This window comes from Anomalospiza imberbis, unplaced genomic scaffold (genome assembly GCF_031753505.1).
Source record: "Anomalospiza imberbis isolate Cuckoo-Finch-1a 21T00152 unplaced genomic scaffold, ASM3175350v1 scaffold_62, whole genome shotgun sequence".
Classification (NCBI taxonomy): Eukaryota; Metazoa; Chordata; class Aves; order Passeriformes; family Viduidae; genus Anomalospiza; species Anomalospiza imberbis.
Genome location: NW_027100233.1, coordinates 243390 through 261844, shown reverse-complemented (window position 1 = coordinate 261844; position 18455 = coordinate 243390). Strand labels below are relative to the sequence as shown.

Sequence of the window (18455 nt, the reverse complement as noted above, 5' to 3'; positions counted from 1 at the left end):
TCCCTTTCACCCTCTCTTTTGTTCCAGTCACTCCCAGTCTCTCCAGTGTACCCCAGTTCCTTCCAGCATACTCCCAGTCACTCCCAGTTCCTTCCAGCATGATCCCATTTGTTCACCACCACTCCCACTCAGCCTCAGTGTAGTTGCACTCACTGCCAATATGATCCCTGTCACCTCCAGCATGATCCCAGTTGATCCCAGTAAAAGCCCAGTTGTTTCCAGTCACCCCCAGCATGCACCCAGTGACCCCCAGTTCCTCCCACTTGCTCATAGCATGATCCCAGTTGCTCACAGTTGCTCCCAGTCAAACTCAGTATGATCCCAGTCACTCCCAGTGTATCCTATTTGCGCCAGCATGGTCTCAGTTGCCCGCTGCAGGCTCCTACTCTGTCCCAGTGTGATCCCAGTATGATCCCAATATGATCCCAGTCTCCCTCAGTGTGACCGCAGTCTGCCCCAGCATGGGCCCAGCTGCTCCCAGTATGATCCCAGTACGATCCCAGTATAAAAAAGTCACTCGCTGTGCTGCCATTCCTGGGATCCCCCAGCCCTCTCTGCGTTCCCCCCTCCCGGATCTCCCGAGAGGAGCCCCAAGGGCTGGCAGTCCCCTGGCAGGGTCCCCAGCAAGGCCCAGTTTGGATGTGCAGCCCCCAGTTTTCCCAGTTTGCCTCTCCTTTTGCCCGGGCCGGGTTCCCCTCGCCCCCAGCGGGTGGGAGCAGCCATGAGCCCCGCGCTGCCCATCCCGACCTGTCCCGGCTCCATCCCTGCTCCTGCCGCAGGCTGTCAGGGCTGCGGGAACGGGGCACCAAGGGTGTCGTTGCTCTTTGGGGAGGAGGAGGAGGGAGGGAAGAAGAGGGATGGAAGAGGAGAGCCAGAAGGGATGGAAGTAGGAGAAGGAGGTGGGCTTAGGGAGGAGGAGGAGGGATGGAAGAGGAGGAGAGGGACGAAGAGGAAGAGGAGGGACAATGGAGGATCAGGAAAAGAAAAAGGAACCACGAGGTCGAGCCCTTCCTGAATTCACAGCCCTGCTGGGACCATCAGCCCCCATCCCATGGGTGACCAGGGATGGGGAGCTCGGCCCAGATATCCTGGGGGGTACCTGGGTTGGGCTTTTTGGGGGGATGTTTGGAGAATGAAGAACTGCAAAGCTGAGCGGAAAAGGCCCCTTGGGGGAAAATGGGGGTTCCAAGTGGCGGCTGACAGCGAGGCAGCCTGGAGGAGCAGAGCCCTGTGTCCCCCAGGAGCCCAAAGTGGGGAGCCCAGAGAGGGGGGAGCGCCGTCATTGGCGGGACCCTCAACAGCCTGGAGAGGGGCACGGGGGACTCCTTGGAGCCCCTGCAGCCCAAAGCAGAGAAGGAGGGGAGAAGGGACCCTGGGAGCCCAAAAAGCCCTGGCATCCTGTGCCAGGAAGGTGGACAGAGCTTCAGCCAGAGCTCGAAGCTGGTGGGCCATGAGCAGGTTCACCATGGGGAGAAGCCCTACAAGTGCTTGGAGTGTGGGCAGAGCTTCAGGCAGAGCTCCCACCTGATCCACCACCAGATGATCCACACTGGGGAATGGCCCTAGGAGTGTGGGGAGTGTGGGAAGGGCTTCAGCTGCAGCTCCCACCTCGTCACCCACCAAGGCATGCACACTGGGGAGAGGCTCTACGAGTTTCCCGAGTGTCAGAAGAGGTTTCAGACCAGCTCCAGTCTCCTCAGGTACCAGCGGATTCACACGGAGGAGAGGCCCTTCCGCTGCCCCAACTGCAGGAAGGGCTTCAAACAAAAGTCCCACCTTGTCACCCACCGGCGCATCCACACTGGGGAGAGGCCCTACGAGTGTCCCCAGTGTGGGAAGAGCTTCTCCAGAAGCTCTACCTTGACCCAACACCAACAGAGGCACCGGTAAGGGAAGCCCTGCAAATGCCTCAGCTGTGGGAAGAGCTTCGTGCCCTGCTCCAACTCCATCCCCCATGGGAGGACCCACTTTGGTCAGAGCCCTGGTGACCCACATTCCCAGTGATCCCTGCTGAGAAGACACCTGGAAGGTGGTCTCCACATCTTCCTGGATCCCCATAGGCACCTGTATGAACACAGAGGCAGGAACATCCATCAGGACTCTGATCTATACTGGAAATTCACTGGCAGAAAGCAATTTGTTGACTTTACACCCCAAAGAAATCTCACCCGCTCTGTCCAGTTATTTCTTCTGGTGGCATCAAGCAGTGCTGCATGATCTTGGAGGTCTTTTCCATTTCAATAATTTTTTTCTTCACCCTGTCTAAACAACCAAAACTGGGGTGAAAATAAAGAAATAGAGCAAAGAGATCTAAAGCTGCACCATTTACCAGGATTTGGGGGTGAATTTGGGGTTGGTTCAATAGAATATTTGGGAGGATTTGGGTGTTCTGAAGCTACCAAAGGCAGGGGAAATGTCCACAATCTCATAGGTGTGCCGGCAAAAGGTGTCCACCTGAGCCCGCCTGTTCTCCAAGAATTCTAATTGTCTGTCCCAGTCCCTGGCCTGGCTCTTCCTATCCGGGATGTTCTCCCAAAGTGCCCAAATCACTGCTGAAGCGCCCGAGCTGATCCTGGCTGTAAATGTTCCTGTCCACCAACCTCTCCTGGTCAGTGCCATGGGAGGTGGGAGTTTAGGGGCTCCTGGGCGGACTGGGAAGGGCTTCTGTCAATCCTGTGGGCATTTGTGGTGCTGGGAGGGCGCTTGGCAGGGTCTATGAGGGAGATTTGGGTCCCCGACAAGGCTGTGTGTCTTGCAGAGAATCTGGGTGGGTCCTGGGGGAGATGGAAACGGGTTTTGGTGGTTCTTGGGGTCATTTATCTTGCAGGGAGTAGTTGGGGGGGGTCCTGGCTGGGAGCTGTGGGGTGGTTGGAGGAGTCTGGGAGTGGCTGTGGGGCTGGGAGGGCGTTTTTGGGTGGTTGTGACTCCCCCAGACTCCCAAAGCTGCCACCAGACCCCACCCTCAAGATACTGCCAGAGGTCAGTGGCTCCATGTTGGGGTTCATCGCCCTGGCTCTGCAGAAGATATGGGGGGGTCCCCGGGGCCGTGTGTGTCCCCCCAGAGCGTGTGTGACACCCCCCATCCCATTGTCACCCCCTTGTCCCTCCCCACAGGGCTCCAGCCCCAGCTCCTGCTCCCCCAGAGGGAATCTGGGGAGGGGGCAGGGGGGTGTGCAGCCCCCGCCGGGGGATGGCCCCGGCACAGCCCCTTTGTTCAGCACCAAGCTGGGCTCGGGGCCGCAGGAGGAAGAGGCCGGTGGGAAGCAGATCCTGCAGCTGGGACAGTGCTGGGGGTCAGGGCAAGGGCCTGCCCTGCACACCTGGCTCAGGTGTGACCCTGCCCTGGCAAGGGAGCGGGACATTCCCATCCCCAGGGATCAGGGCTGGGAGCAGCACTTGCGGCACGGACATGGAAACACTGGGAGCAACTGGGAGCACACTGAGGGCGTGAATTATTCCCCCGCCTCCACCTTCTCCGGCCGCCCTGCCAGCTGAGAAATGCTCGCTGGGCCTCTGCCTTGGCCAACAGCCCCTGGGCTCAGCTCCTTGGAGCTCATCACAAACACTGTCTGCTCCAGGCACTGCTGCTGCCCAACCAGCTCCTGGCGGCTTTAGGAGCAGCCCCGGGAAGTGTTTTTGTTCCCTCAGTGGCACAACATTCCTGTTCTCACCCTGCCAAAGAAAGCTGTGGATGCCAAGTGTGGCCAGGATGAAACATTGCTGGCACTGAAGCCCCTCTCTTGGGGCCCTACAGACAGCGCTCCAAAAGGAGCCCCTTGGAGCTCTCCTGGGCCAGCGACTCCCTCGGAGTGGGGCCTCTCCGAGCCGGGAACTCTCCCGTTTGCTGCACTCGGGGATCCCCAACAACGAGGGAGCCTGGGCCGATCCCCCCACTCCTCCAGGCTCAGCCCTTCCCCCGCTGGGGAGATGCCAAAGCATCGGCAGGGAGCATTTCCCTGCCCTCAGGGGAATTTCTCACAGGGGCCTTGCACTGACTCTTTGTGTCTGTGTGCACACAGGAGTGCCTGTGCTTGGGAAATGTGGCAGAAATGCTGCTCTCTGAGGGGTCTGAGTGCCTTGGATAGCTGAGCCAGTCAGGCCTGTCAGTAAGGTTAAATCACAAGGTCTAAGCTAAGTTAAATTGTGCTAAGAGTTGTTCTTTGCTAAGTTGTTAGGTTTAAAATATAAGCCAAGTTGAATATTGTTAAATGTTATTTCGCAGTTAAATTGCAAAGTCATAGGTTATAAGTTCGGTTTAATACTGTAAAGTGCTGTTCTTTTGCTAAATTGTGAAGTTGAAGGTGGAAGTTAAGGTTAAGGTATAAGTTAAGTCCTGTTAAGTTTGAGCTCTGTAAGCTCTTGGGCAGAATCTGCTCTATGGCCTCATACCCGACTCTGTGATGTCACAGTCCACTCTCTGATGTCACAAAACCCTCCCTGTGATGTCATACTGCCACTCTGTGATGTCACAGCACACACTTTGACCTCACTGCCCGCTCTATGATGCCATACAGCCATGCCATGATGTCACAGCCTGCTCTGTGATGTCACACAGTCCCCTCTATCACGCCTTAGCTGCTTGATGACCTCACACAACAAACTCTGTGATGCCATAGCCCAATTTGTGACAGCAGCACCTCTGTGGCTGTGTCATGGAAGCACAGAGCAGCTGTGATGTCAGAGAGGGGCTGTGTGACACCACAGCGTGGGTTGTGTGAGGTCACAGATTGGGCTGTGACATCACAGAGTTTGTTGCATGAGGTCATCCTCACGAGGGGATCCTGCGGCCCGAGCATAGCATTCCTTTGCACTGCGCTGGCCGCCAAACGAGCCCACTTGGCCTCAAAAACCTCAAACTGCACAGAGTCAAAAAGAGCACGTGCCACAGAACGGATGTCGGAAGGTGTCAGCATCTCAGCAAGGAGCATTCCGATCGTCCGCATAACTTCAGCAGACCCGACACCAGGCTGGGCAACGGTGTCACGGATTTCTTTCACCATCTTAAACGATAAAGGCTGATGGGTGCTGCGAGTAATGCCCCTAAGCACAGGGAAAGCCTGGGGACCCCCTGGCAAGGTCGCATCACCTGCCGTGTCCCGTCCCGTGGGCTCCACAGGGACAGCAGCAGCCGCCTGACTGCGAGGCAGTGCAGCATCACTTGACACCACGCTCCCCGCAGCATCAGCAGAGCCAGAGGAGCCTCCTCCGCGATCCTGCAGGCGCTGCGAGGAGGCAGAGTCGCACATCTCCTCAGCCTTATCCAGGACCTCCTGCCAAAACCGCCCGCGGTCCCTGGGACGCACGGTCACCTGGAAGGCGGGGAGGGTCCACAGAGCCGACGGGGAGGGTCCGCGGCCACGGGAACCCACCGGTCTCCCGCCGGCCGCGTCAGCAGCCGCGCTCAAGGTAAACAGCCCCGCGCCCCGCCGCAGCCTCAGCCCCCGCGGCAGGCGGGGGAGCGGGGCCGAAGCAGCCGGCAGCTCGGCGGTGCCGCCCGCCGCAGCGCTGGCAGAGGGCACCGCGGCGGACACAGGCGCCGGCGCGGAACGCAGACCCGGCGCGGCGCCCCCCGCCCCCGGCGCGGGGCAGGGATGGGGCGCAGAGAGAGACGCGGTGTGCGGAGCCGCGGCACCGCGGGCCGACACGAGGGAGCCCGGCACGGCCCAAGGAGCGGCGGAGCCGTGCCGCGGAGCCGCGCAGCGGGCACCGCCCCCGCCGGGCGGAGCGGGGCGGGCTGCCCGCCTGCTGGGCCGGGGCCCGACGGAACAGCGGCCAGCGCCCCGGCTCCGGCGGCTCCCACTGCCGCCGCACGCCCAGCAGGCTGCGCAGGCTCGGGAACGGGAGACGCCGCTGCCCCGCAGGACGAGCCCGAGGTCGGAGCGGGCGAGCCCGCTCCCGCCGCCCCCAGGGCTATGTCGTGGAAACATTGACGTGACAGCTTTTACTGAGGATAGCTCTGTGGAAAATCAGAAGTGTGGCAGCTTCACCATTTGTTAACTAGACCAGAAACTCAAGGGGAGAATGACTTGCAAGAGAAACTGTTTTGAAGGCCCACATAGCTGTTTTTTCATCACTCTGACCCCTTCCCCTGCTGAGCAGATTGATAGCCCAGATCCCAAGGTGCACTATTTCCACTCAAGCAGAGCCTCCTGAAGGTGTTAATGGCTGACAACGTTTTCGTGTGGAGCAAGGAGATGTCTCCTCCCTGTTAATTGCAATCGATGTACGATGTTTCTCTATCAAGCACTGAAATGCTTTAAAGAGAAGTGTTTGATTCCTGGTTTAAAGAACTGTTTCAGCCATGACCTGGGAGGCAGAAGGTGTCTCCAGGAATGCTCTGGAGTGCTTTATGTAGGAGTCAGATAACGGGATTGCAGTGGCCCCGCTCAGGGAGGAGGTAGGGTGGATGTTTGCTGCTGTTTTAAAGGTGTGAACAGGCGATAAGGAGCAGCAGAAACACGGGGTTTACAGATCCATTGATTATGTGATCACTCCATTCAGCCAAGTAAAGGTTTTTTGTGATTTAGACAATTAACCTTTGAAAGGAAGAAAAAAAGGATGAAGAAGATACAGATGGGCACAAACACAGGAGATGAGCATTGATTTTAGGGTATGGGGAGAAGCAGAAGAAGGCAATTTGAAGGAAGATGAGGGAAGCTCTCAGGGTGTCAAGAGGCCCTTGAAAGGGACCCATCTGTCTGCAATTTCCTGCCCTCTCAGGTGGAAGGAGTGATTAATGACCAGGAAAGGATATGAGGGATGTGTAGACAGCTGAGGGTCTTTTGTAGAAGTTTGTGAAGCTTTAAGTAGTCTGCTGAGTTTCTTGCAGCAGAGAAGCTGAGCCTTGGTTGTTGGTAAGCTTTGAGAAGCTGATGTTGAGCTATCTCAATTGAAAGAAAATCTACTGTGGTCTGAAATGTTTTCTACCACTGAAGAACCAGTACTGGGGTAGAAATGTGTTCTAACCAGGTAGGAAGCTTTTCTCTTTGTGGGGCAATGTGAAGTGGAGAATGAGAGAAGACCTAGTAAAACTGGGAGGGGATAAGGCTGGAAAACTGTGTGCTGAGATGTTGATTGGAAAATACAGGGATGGGGCAGCAAATGGAAGTTGCTGTTGGAGAAGAATAATATGATTGTGTTAGAAAGCTAAGTTTTTGGGACATGGCCTAGAGAAATGAAAGAGCAGGCAGGGGGAAATGTGGGAGAAGGTGAGGTTTGTGCATTGGGGCAGTACAATCCAAATAATAGGTTTTAATAGTGGTTTAAGATCCAGGACTGGCTAAAAAGTCACTCTAGAAGAAAAAGAACATTTCACTCTTTTAGATGCAGATAGCTGGATTGATTTCATGCAAAGAGAGAAACATGACCTTTTTGAGAAAGAATGTTGGTTTTGTTCTATTGGGGATTTTGGACTTACCTGATGTAGAAGCACTGGCTGGTAACAAGAGATGCAGACAGAGGATCAGAGCCAGGATAGAAGTAAAACAGCCTGATTATGTCTTGGTAAAAGGGCTTGGTGGAGATGATAAGGAAACACATTGGCAGATATTAACACTATTAATTAACATTTAGCCTTCATCTGCATGAAGAGCTATGTCACAGTATAATTTGGTAGTGGCAATGGAGATGAAGAATAGATGCAAGATTGGATGCAGCTGGCAAAGAGCACCCTAGATCCTCAGGATGAAGGATAGTCTGCTGGCTGTGATGCAAGGCATCAAGGGGGAGAGGAGCTGTAATAGGAGGGATCTGGCACTTGAATGAAGAGAATCAATCAGTGGTTGGTAACTGGCCATGGTAGACATCTGGCAGCATGACTGTACAGCTGTGACCCTTGCATCTGGAGACAGTTACATGGGTTTGTGTCCAAAGCAGGAGTTTCAACAGGAATCTGAACTCAAGTGCAAAGTCATTCCTCACTGACTGATGTGTGTGCAGTAAGTCAAGGGTGCACCAGAGCAAAGCTCCCCCCTGGCTGCCTGTTCTGGCAGTTTTAGGATCATGTTGGCCAAGGGAGCAAGCCTGAGGGTGCCATCACGGTGGGGATATATCTGGCATGGTGGAGGTGGATTCAACTCCAGACCTGTCACCTGTCCCCACTCCTTGGTGATGAGCAGTGACACAGCCATGGCTTTGCCTGTGGATTTGTGGCTTTCCAACCTTCCTTTGCTTGTCCTTAGAAGAAAGACATGAGATGATTCTTGTTCTAAAATTAAATAGCTTTGTTCCATTGCCAGTGAAGAAAAAAGCAAGAGTTCATTTTTTTCATCTCCCTTAAAGGATGCCAAACATGGACTGAATTCCTCAGGGCATATGTAGCACTGCCACTCTGTCTTCTTGTTACTCTGACCATCTTCATCACCACATTTGATGTGCAAATGTGGAAAGCAAGGCTTGGGTTTATAATGGCTAATTGCTGATTCTTTTTAACTACTCTGCTCTATTGGAAAAGGGAGAACAAGTGTGTGAGTTGTTCTTTTTTTTCCTTCCTGAGCTGCTCACAAAGTTGAGTGAGACAGATACCTCCTGGTCATACACCTCACAGAATGGTTGAGCAAATGTAAAAAGAGCTGTACATACTGACTAGGCAAAGAAAATCAGCTCAAGCTGCTTCTTGGGTCTGTCCTTATTAGTTTGAGGGTTGTCTGGACTCTGATGCTAATGGTGCACAATGTTTTGGGAAGCGTTTAGGCCAGCTGGATTAAGATACATTAGTGTTCCCAACCAATGAAAGGACCAGTCTTGCTGGCACTTGCTCCCCAGTTATTTCTGATTCAGTGAGATGAAAAAAAATCAGGTGATAGGGAAACCTGTAGGTTATCTTTTGTCATAACTAGTATTAACTATTACTGATCAAAAGAAAGATGATGTAACAAACCAATTTTGCACTATAGTATACCCATTAACAACCCATTTTGTATCATCCATGTGAATGTAAGTGCTAAAAATGAAACTAGCCACAGCCCCAGGGACATAGGTCTGAAAAAAATTAATCTTTAACAACAAAATGGAGAAGAAGTAGAAGTAAGCATGGAAATCAATTTTTTGAGAAGGATTTGCTAGCATCAATATGTTATAGACACAGCTCTGGCAGAAGCACAGCTGTCCAGCTTTCAAGGTCTGCCTGCTGCAGCACCAGGCAGAGGGACCTGCAGGGAATGTGCTCTTTGTAGCAAGGGACTCAAATTACACTAATTATTGCTGTTTTTTGAAAGGGCTAATTAGCTCAAGAGTTGTGCAGAAGGGCTACCTGCCTTCCAGGGGCCTCCTCAGGCCCCTTGGTTTCACCTGAGGCCATTTGGACATAATGGCTAATTGAAGCAGAGTGGGTTCAGATACCTGTGTATCATGGAGCTTTGCCCCTAGCAATTGTCAGCTTTCAGAAAAAGAACAAACAACGAGTAATTGGCTTCACTTTTTTACAGACTGATTGTTCTAAGGGGCCTAAGCAGAGCGGTTTCTTTAAATTCAGGATGGACAGGTGCATCTGCCAGTTACTTCTCACCTAGGAGAAGTATCCAGCAAGCACTTGTCTTTGCTCATATTGCATATTTTTGAGTAATTAATTTTGCATTAAATTTTTGGTGGTTGTGTTCTGCATACTGGTATATGTTTTCTTGGGAAAAGCAAAACCCATATTGCCTGTTTAGGTAGTTAAATCAGAAAGTTTAACTGTGTGGCTGAGGAAGAATTGCTGTGGTGGACTCTTCCTCGTGGATAACTCTTCTTGAGTCTGCTGCCATTGCTGTCTGCATCCTTACCATGTCATGACATTGCAGTTTGATAATGCATGTGATTGTGAAAGTGGAAAAGTGTGACCTTGAGAAGGGTGCAGTAGGATAGGGAAAGAAATATGGAGTTGAGGGGACAATAAAGAATTGTGAGTAAATATGAATCTTCAAAACGACACATTTTCTGCCTTGAGATTTTGTATGCATGTGCGCCGTCCATGTACATCTAGCTGGTCTTTTTTTGGTTTTGGTTTTTTTGGGGGTATTTTTTTTGTGTTGTTTTATGTTTTTTTGGGTGGGTTTTTTTTTGTTTTGGTTTTTTTTTTTTTTTTTTTTTTTTTTTTTTTTTGTCTTATGGGCTTCAGATAGTGATTCTCAAGAGAAATAACACTGGTTGGAAACAAAATTGGATGTCTTTGAGCTCCAGGACTGATGAGTAGTGAATAGTTGTTTCATTCCATGTTTTTGTTACATTATTTATAATCTCTTAAAACCTTACTTTGTGCTTTAAATGACAGGGGAAAAAATCAGTTATTTGGGCTGATGTTTTCCTGTAGCTTCTGATTTGGTGTATTAACCACAGGCAAAAATGTTATGTTTTGCAAAACACTAAAAAAACAAAAAAGATGAACCTATTTCTTATGTGTAGTTGAATTAGGACAAATACAAATATTTTGATGAATGGAAACAGTGAAGAGCTCAGTCCTTTGAAAAAGATATGCTGATTTGAAACTTTTAAATTTCTGATATTAAAAAAATGTGGAATTGTAGAAAAGTAGAGCTGGAAGACATCATGAGAGCTTATACTGCTGATTTCTTCCCTGTGGCAAGAGCAACTCAACCTGAACTATTTGGGACAGAAATGTATCCAGCCTATGCTTCAGAAGGTCTGGGCTACTGAGAATAGAAAATTTCAGGAACCTGTTCTCACACATCATTGTTATTGCTGTTAGGAACTTTTCTCTTAATACTCAGTTTGCATTTTCTTTGTAGGTACTGCAGGTTTTGATTCCTCTCCTGCCCATGACAAACCTGAAAAGAAATTTGTTCCCTTTTTGAAACAGCCCTGCTCAAACCCGTCCTAGATGGGATTAGGATAATATATTAGGATGATTTAAAGCATTTGAAACAATTCTAAATTCCTTTTTTCTTTGTGGGCTGAATACTCAGCTTTAAGAAGATGCAGTGTGGGAAAGGAAAGAGAAGCACCAAGAACTGAGCAGGCTTATACAGCTCAACAAAGCCAAAAGCAGAGAAGAGCCTTCTTAACTCCAGATTTGATTCCTGGTTTGTTACACAGACCATCTTCCTTACCTAAGAAGTACTGAGCTTCTCACAAGGGACACTTGTCATTTAAAGCAGCATAATTTAGAGACATTGGTCAGTTTTGAATCCAGCTGCTCGTGGTTCCGTGTGAGCCGGTTTCCGTGAGATTGGATCAAGACTCTTTGCAGTGTCTCTGGTAGATGGGATATGCAAAGGGGCACATGGTTTATATATGGTGAAGAGAAGCACTGAAAAGAGATGCTGCGAAAACCCTAAAAGCTGTCTCTGAAATTCCATCATTTTTTACTGCATAATTAAGCACTTTTGCTGACACATCCTCCCTTATGATTCCCTTTAAGGTGGAGCATCTGGCCGGGTGTTGCACAAGAGCCCAGTTTTCTTCTCCCTATACAACGGGGTTTTGATTAATTAATCATTGCTTCTGTTTGAATAATACATTAAAGATGCACTTGAATGTTCTAGGACAAAAGTAAAATTAAAAAAAAGAATGCACACAAAGGGAAATACTGCTCTGGCTTGTGAAATGACACGTTCTCTTCAAATGGCAGGACTGTTCTAAATGTGTTACTGGTCAGGCTGTATTTCTTTTCCTGCTTGTTTCTTTTCATGTCCATTTCACATGGTGATAGTCACTTGCCTCAGCAGGCTTTTAAGTCACCAAAATGTTGAATTTTAACATGATATGGAAGAATGCTACAGTTAGGACAAATATGCTTTTTGAGACAATGCTTTGCTATATTAAAAACCAAGGAATTATGAAGCTTTCATGTTGTTGGCTGCTGTCCATTTTTATTCATGACTTCACAAGAGCAGCTTCGTGCTGATATGACCAGAGCAAGTTGAGTAGTTGTACTTCTACAAATTTCACTATGGTTTCAAAAGTGCAGGGTTTGTGTTTGCTCAGCGCTGAACCTGCCCCTTCACAGGAGTTATTGCTGTTTTTGGGTTTCTGTAAGGACCTTAGTTCTACTCTGTGCATGTCCTCCACAGTCTGGAAGCAGTGAGACAAGATCTGAAACCACAGAGGAACACTGTCTTGTATCCAAAAGCCAGGCTGTCCTGGTGCTGTGCTTTTCCCCAGTATCTCACTGCTGTCAGGATCTCCAAAGGAGGACAAAGCCCTGCAGTTGCTCTCATTCTGCATGCAGTCTTTAACATTGTGAATACTTGTTTCTTGAAAACTGGATGTCAGCTCTTGGTCTGAGATTTTTTAAAAAAATACTGAGGGTTGGACTAAGCTTGCCTTCATGTAATTTGAGCTTTTTGGAGTTGCTCAGTGTTTCCTGTGCATGCTGCTGAAGCAGCATGCTGATGTTGGATCATGCATCTTCAGTGTGTCTGGTAAATAGAGCTCTTTGCAATCCTGTTCTATTGACACTTTTAAAAGAGGTCTTAGTAGCAGTGACAGAAGAGATAAGGTGGTGCTGTGTGTTGAAGTGAGAGCGAGGGCCTGGCTAGCTCTTACTGCTGAAGAGCTGGGGTGTGAGAGGAGACCACTGCTGAAATCCTGGCTGTGCAAAGCTAAGGCAGCTTCTGTCCCTGGCCTAAAGAGACATAGTGCTGCCTTTTCCCTAGATGAAGGACCATGGGGAAATCAAGATTTCATGTAATTGTTTCTGTGTCTCTCAAGTGGTGATAGCAGTAAAGCACAGGGTGCACCTGCAGCCTCATTTGGGTCTGCCTTCCTAGGTGACTGAGCAGGAGAGCTTTCCAGTCTTTATATGCTGTCAGATGTGACACTTGGCCAAAAGCCCCTACTCTGAAAATGTAACAAAGTGAAGCCCATATGACTGCTGAGATCTCACTAGATGGAGCAGGGAAGCACTGCTGGATGTTATCCATGGAGGCTCTTTCAAGAGCTTTTCTCCCTTTCTGCCCCCTTTAATCCATTTTCAAGCCTAGCAATGCCTCATGTTTACCCAGCAGGCCCACATGAAAAGGTCACTTCTATTTCTTTGACCTTTTTCAGCTCAGTAAACATTGGCAGCTGGAAATCCTTTCTGTAGACATGTCAGCTGCAGTGAAATGGTGCTGCAGGTAGTGACATGCATACAGAGCATCTCTGATCTCTGATGTTGTTTTCCCAACATTTTAGTCCTTGTGACACCAATTGCTCTCAGGAGCTTGTGGAAGGGTTTTCTTTCCCTTTTCCCTTGGCATTGTTTGGGTGCTCTCCTTATTTTGAAATGAGATAGTAAATATTTGCAATCTTGAATTTGTAGATGTGCCGGTTATCACTAATGTGTGGTCATGGGTTTTATATCCCTCAGGTGTTAGTACCAGTTTGTTGGGATGGGAGGAAAATCTTTTCCTGACAGTTTATTTCCTAAATTTTTCTGTGAACTGGGAGACCATGTCTAAGACCTGGATGAACTAGTTTTGGTGAGGATGAAGGGGAAGGAGAACAGCAACCTACAGGCTGAATCTTGAATTGTGACCTTATACCCAACATCCACCAGAACCAACTGCTGAAATTAATGTCCCTGCTGTGGAAACACAGACACAGTGTGTGCACCATGAGTAGAGCTTTGTCCTGCTTTGGTTTAAGAAGTTAGGTTCTAGTAGCTCTAGTCCAGCTTTGGATGTTCTTTCTAAAACAGAAGTTAAACTACAACGTGTCTCTCCAATGCCAGCCTTAAGCCGTGGCCAGGTATTGCCATCAGTCTCTGCTGCAAATCCTGGAGAGTCTCATCAGCCAGAAGGCTTGTGGGAAGTGATGAAAAGCAAGTTGTCATGTTGTGTTCAAATTATAAGTGCTTTTGGGTGGAGCATTAGCTACACAATTCCCATGAGGCAGGTGATGTTTTTCTGCACATCCTGTGCAAAGCTGAACCTCATTTCCCCTTATTTTAGCAATTTGGCCTTGTTTTTTGAGTTTTTCATAATACTCTCAATGTGTAAGAAAGTTTTCATAGGGAAGTATTTGTGCAATCTTGCTGCCTCTGGGAATTGTTACAGGTGGTTGTAAAGCATAGGCTGTGATTTGTACTTGCCCTATGAACTCTGCATCTGTCACACCGGGTAATACAATTACTCCTTTTTACTTGTTGATGACCTGGGAAGTAAAAGTCCTCCGACTCGAGACTCAGCACTGAGCACAGGGCCTTTTACTTCAGCTGGAATCAATGTTACCTCTTTGTTGCTCAGGGTTGCCTCTACTGTGGTTGCCACGTCCACTCCGAGACTCCCTCGGGTGGCTGGGACGCGCTGGTATAGGAAACCGTATTTTTCATCTGTGTCAAAGGGGTGTGCTGGGTCAAAGGGGTCTGTACTTGTGTCTTCACACGGAGACCCCTCACGCTGCTCTGCGTGTTTCCCCATGGTCTGCGAGTACAGGCAGCAGTAGCACGAGCATTAGAGTTACACACACAACACCAAACAGTTTTGGAACAGGTTCGCCGCATATGACCAAATTCAGCGCATCAGAAGCGGGTACCAGTTTCAATCTTTTTGTTACTTTGACCTTTTATTTTAGTTTGCTTGCCTCCGCTTCCAGACAGAGCAGCTGCAATTACATGACCTTGTTCCTTTAATGTTTCTTTCATCGCTGCCGTGGAGGCGGCTGTCTGATTATTCTGTTCTGCCCGAGTGGCTCTCATAAGCATTTCGTCAACTGGGCTCCCTTGTGGTAATGTTGCCAGGATTGCTCTTGTTCTAGGATTTGCTCCTTCAAAAGCCAGAGTGTGGAACATATGTTCCTGGAGTTCAGGTGGCAAATCTGCATTTTCTTTTATTGCTGCTGACAAACGGTCTAGGAATTGTCCATAGGGCTCTGTGCTTCCCTGACGGACAGTGGTATAGGGTGCAGTTTTCTTCTTATCAGGTACAGACAAAAGAGCTCGGTGGGCTAAAGTCTGTGCAATTTGGTGCATTTGAATAGGATATTGTAGCTGAACTTGTGTGTTAGAATAGGGTCCTTGCCCAGTTAGCATATCTGCTTGTATACCATACAGAGGGTCTCCTACTATTAAATGTTTATTTGCTTCTTCAACTGCTAATCTTTTCCATTCTCTTTCAAACAACAAATACTGAGACCGAGTGAGGAGAAGGGAAGCAACTCTTGCATAGTCAGCAGGGGCAAGGACATCTGCTGTAAAAATCAACTGAGTAATTTGTCGGGCAGCTTCTGATCGAATACCATGGGTAGTAACTGTTTGTTTTGCTTGTTGCAGTATTTTCCAATCATGAGGTTCCCAATTTGCTTGATTATTACTGATTATTACAGAGCAAGCAAGAGAACTGGCAGCCTGCCACTCACTTTCTATGACAGCATCTCGAATCACACCCGATCATCGTTGTTGAATTGGATTTTTTCTGGCCTTGGTGCCTGCAGGGGTATTGCAAGGCATCTGGGCATCGGTGGAGCAGTAGGCTCCACAGGGGGTGTCACTGGGACTGGGACAGAAAGGGGTGTAGGAATAGTTTTTAGCACTGGCACAGTCTCTGTTTTTCTAACTGTTCCTGCGGTATGGATAATTCTGCTAATTTCTTTAAGACTTCTTGAATGGAGTCATTAGAATTTGATTTTTTTAACTTTGGTCTTAGATTCAGAGCATTTTGACCTTCTAACTGTATCTTTTTCCTCTCCCTCGGACTCAGCCGACGGCATAGATTCATCTGACGCTGTGTGAGGCAAAGGAGGGTACAGGGAAGGGCGGCATTCTTTTCTTTTTCCTTTCTGCCCACAAGCTGAAACTCCCTTTTTCAGCCTTGAATCGCCCTCCACCTGAGGAAATTCTTCTATTTCTTTTGCGTCAGGCACTGCTTCCATATCTATTGCTTCTCCTGAAGGGGGATCGGTTACTTTTTCTAATTTTGGATCAGCTGCAGCAGACTCTGATGGGGCAGCCTCCTCTTTTTGTGATGGATTATTTAGCAACTGTTGCAAATTAGAGCAAACAGGGGCAGAGATTCCTTTCATGGGGACATTTCCAACTCCAAAAAAGTTAGCAAGACGTGACAGTTTGGAAGGAACTGGTTTTACATCGCTTCCCAAAGCCTCAATGGCTGTGGCAGCCACCTTTTTCTCAGCTTTCATGGTCTCTAAAGTTTTGATGATGGATTTCCAAGTAACTCCTAACTCTCTGGCTTCTTTTCCATTTTTTCCACCTTCTATCATAATGCCCCTGAGGTAGTTTCCTACCTCTTGCCACTCAGATTCACTAAACAGCACAGCAGGGTCAGAAACTTTCCTTTTTTATGTGCCCATTTTATTAGGGCTATGACATCTGCTTCTTTGGTGTCCTCACCTCTCTTAGAGAAGATAGTTGTCAGTAATTTAATTGCCGTGTCTAATTCCATCGTGGTCTTACCTCAGCAGGGACTTGATCAGCCGCTTAAGCTCTGGACTCTAGTCTCCTTCTTCACCAGGCCTCTCCTGCCTCCAGCTCTCTGGCTCCCAAATCAGGTGCTTGCCTGATGCTTCAGAGTCTTCTGCATTTAAGCAATCCGCATTTAAGCAAAGGTGTCCCTGTTCGTGGTGCCAGTATGAAGAGGGTCCCACGGAGAGCCGGCCGGAGTAATGACACTCAAACCACTGTGGAACCCCTGGGACCAAATGATAATACAGGACAACAGATTAAAGAGCTACCACGGGATGTGTTGATTGACATCAAGAATGCAGCATGCAATGCAATTTTACAAACTCCATCAGCAGGAACACCTGAAAACATTTACACAGGGATCAGGTGAGGACCTTCAGAACCTTTTACTTCATTCCTTGAGCGTCTCACACAAGCAGTGAACAGGCAAGTGAATGAAGAAACAGCAAAACCACTCCTGATTTGGGGTCTTGCTTTTGCAAATGCCAACACAAAATGCAGACAAATCATCAACACGCTGCCTGGTCAACCCTCGTTGGAAGAAATGGTGAGGGCCTGCAGCAGGAATGATACACCTCAACACACTGCATCCATTCAGGCAAACATCTGGGGAGAGCAACTTCAAAGGATCCTCCAAGTTCGGGATGGAAGATTTCTCAGAGCACTTCAATTACTGTTTCAACGAAACAACTTTACAGATGACACATGAAGATTGTGGAAGAGGACCAGAAGAAAGAATCACAATTACTTGTTTCTTTGTTGTGGGACAGGTTATCATTGTGTGGGATACACACTGTGAGAAAGGGACATCTTATCATAATGAAAATTGAAATAGAAAATTAAATAGCATAAATTTTTAGTAATTTATTATATTAAGGTTTAAGTTAGGTCGTATTTTAATATTTTATTGATGATGGGCTTGATTTTTATATAGTTTGGTTTGAGTTTAAGTATTGTTTAATTAGAGTATATCACTTGAAGTTTTATTTTAGGTTTGGGCCCTGAAGAAGTTAAGTTTTATAAAAGTTTAATTGATAATGAATTTATATATTATTAATTTGATACATCTGGATTTTATAAAGTTAATATAATTTAGGAATTTTTTACCAAGATATTTTTATATTGAGTTTCAGTACTGTTTGATTCAAAAATTATTTTAAGTTTTTTCAAAGATCAAGTTTACTTAGCTAACAAAGTTTAGTTGTTTTTCTTTAATGATGGGAGGATTTCAACTGAAAAGGAAGTCATGAGACATTGATGAACATTGATTTAAAGAGGAGACACAGTTTGTTGAATCCTTGGTTTTGTTTCAGTCTTCTGTGTTTTATTATAAGTTTATCAATATATAAGAGTCTTAAAGGAATTTGTTTTGGGTTTTCTGAGATTGATTTCATCATTTAATAGTCAGTTTTTATAGTCTGTTATTTCTTTATATAATGATACAAAGGGTGTTTGTTGTTTTCAAATCCTTTCTTTTATTTTTTAACTATTTAAGTGTTTTATAAATATTAGTGTTAAGAAATTTTATCTTATTACTAGCTGAAGCCTTGTGCTTTGTTCTTTCATAGCAAATTTTCATATGTTTTAATGTCCTTTATGCAATCTTATCCAGGTTGCATGCCATTTTGAAGTCTCATTTTGGTTTCTAACTGTATTGTGCATTTTTCTAGGTGGACCTTCTGGTTTGTTTTTATATCTCTTGTGAGTGGAATAATTGCATTTCTATTTTTTATCATTCTCAAATGTTTTTCAGAAGATCTCAAAGGGAGATGTCTGAAACATTTTGTCAGCCTTTTGTCAACTGTTGATCTTATGATTTCGTCCAATTGACATCCTTTTTCCCTCAAAGAAGTTTCAAGGAAAATGAATCTTTTTGTCATCTGATTGATTTACCCTCTTGAACTTCAAGTGTTTATTTTATGTGACAATGTTATGATAGGTTGTTATGTTTTAAGTATCATATATGTATTGTTGGTACAAGCTTGGTTTTAGATAATATGTTAGGGGACATCACTCCAGTTTAAAGTTTGGGCCCTGGCCAGGCTCTGATTTTAACTTGGACAGATGAGTTTGCCAGCAAAATCCAGAGGTTTCTGCACAAAAAAATGAGTAATAT

General features: G+C 47.3%; 1 pseudogene; it reads left to right on the top strand.

The window, feature by feature from the left end:
- LOC137467422 (zinc finger protein 436-like) overlaps nt 1–1903 on the top strand; it is a 61910-nt pseudogene extending 60007 nt beyond the window's left edge.
- Nucleotides 1904–18455: the final 16552 nt, after the last annotated feature.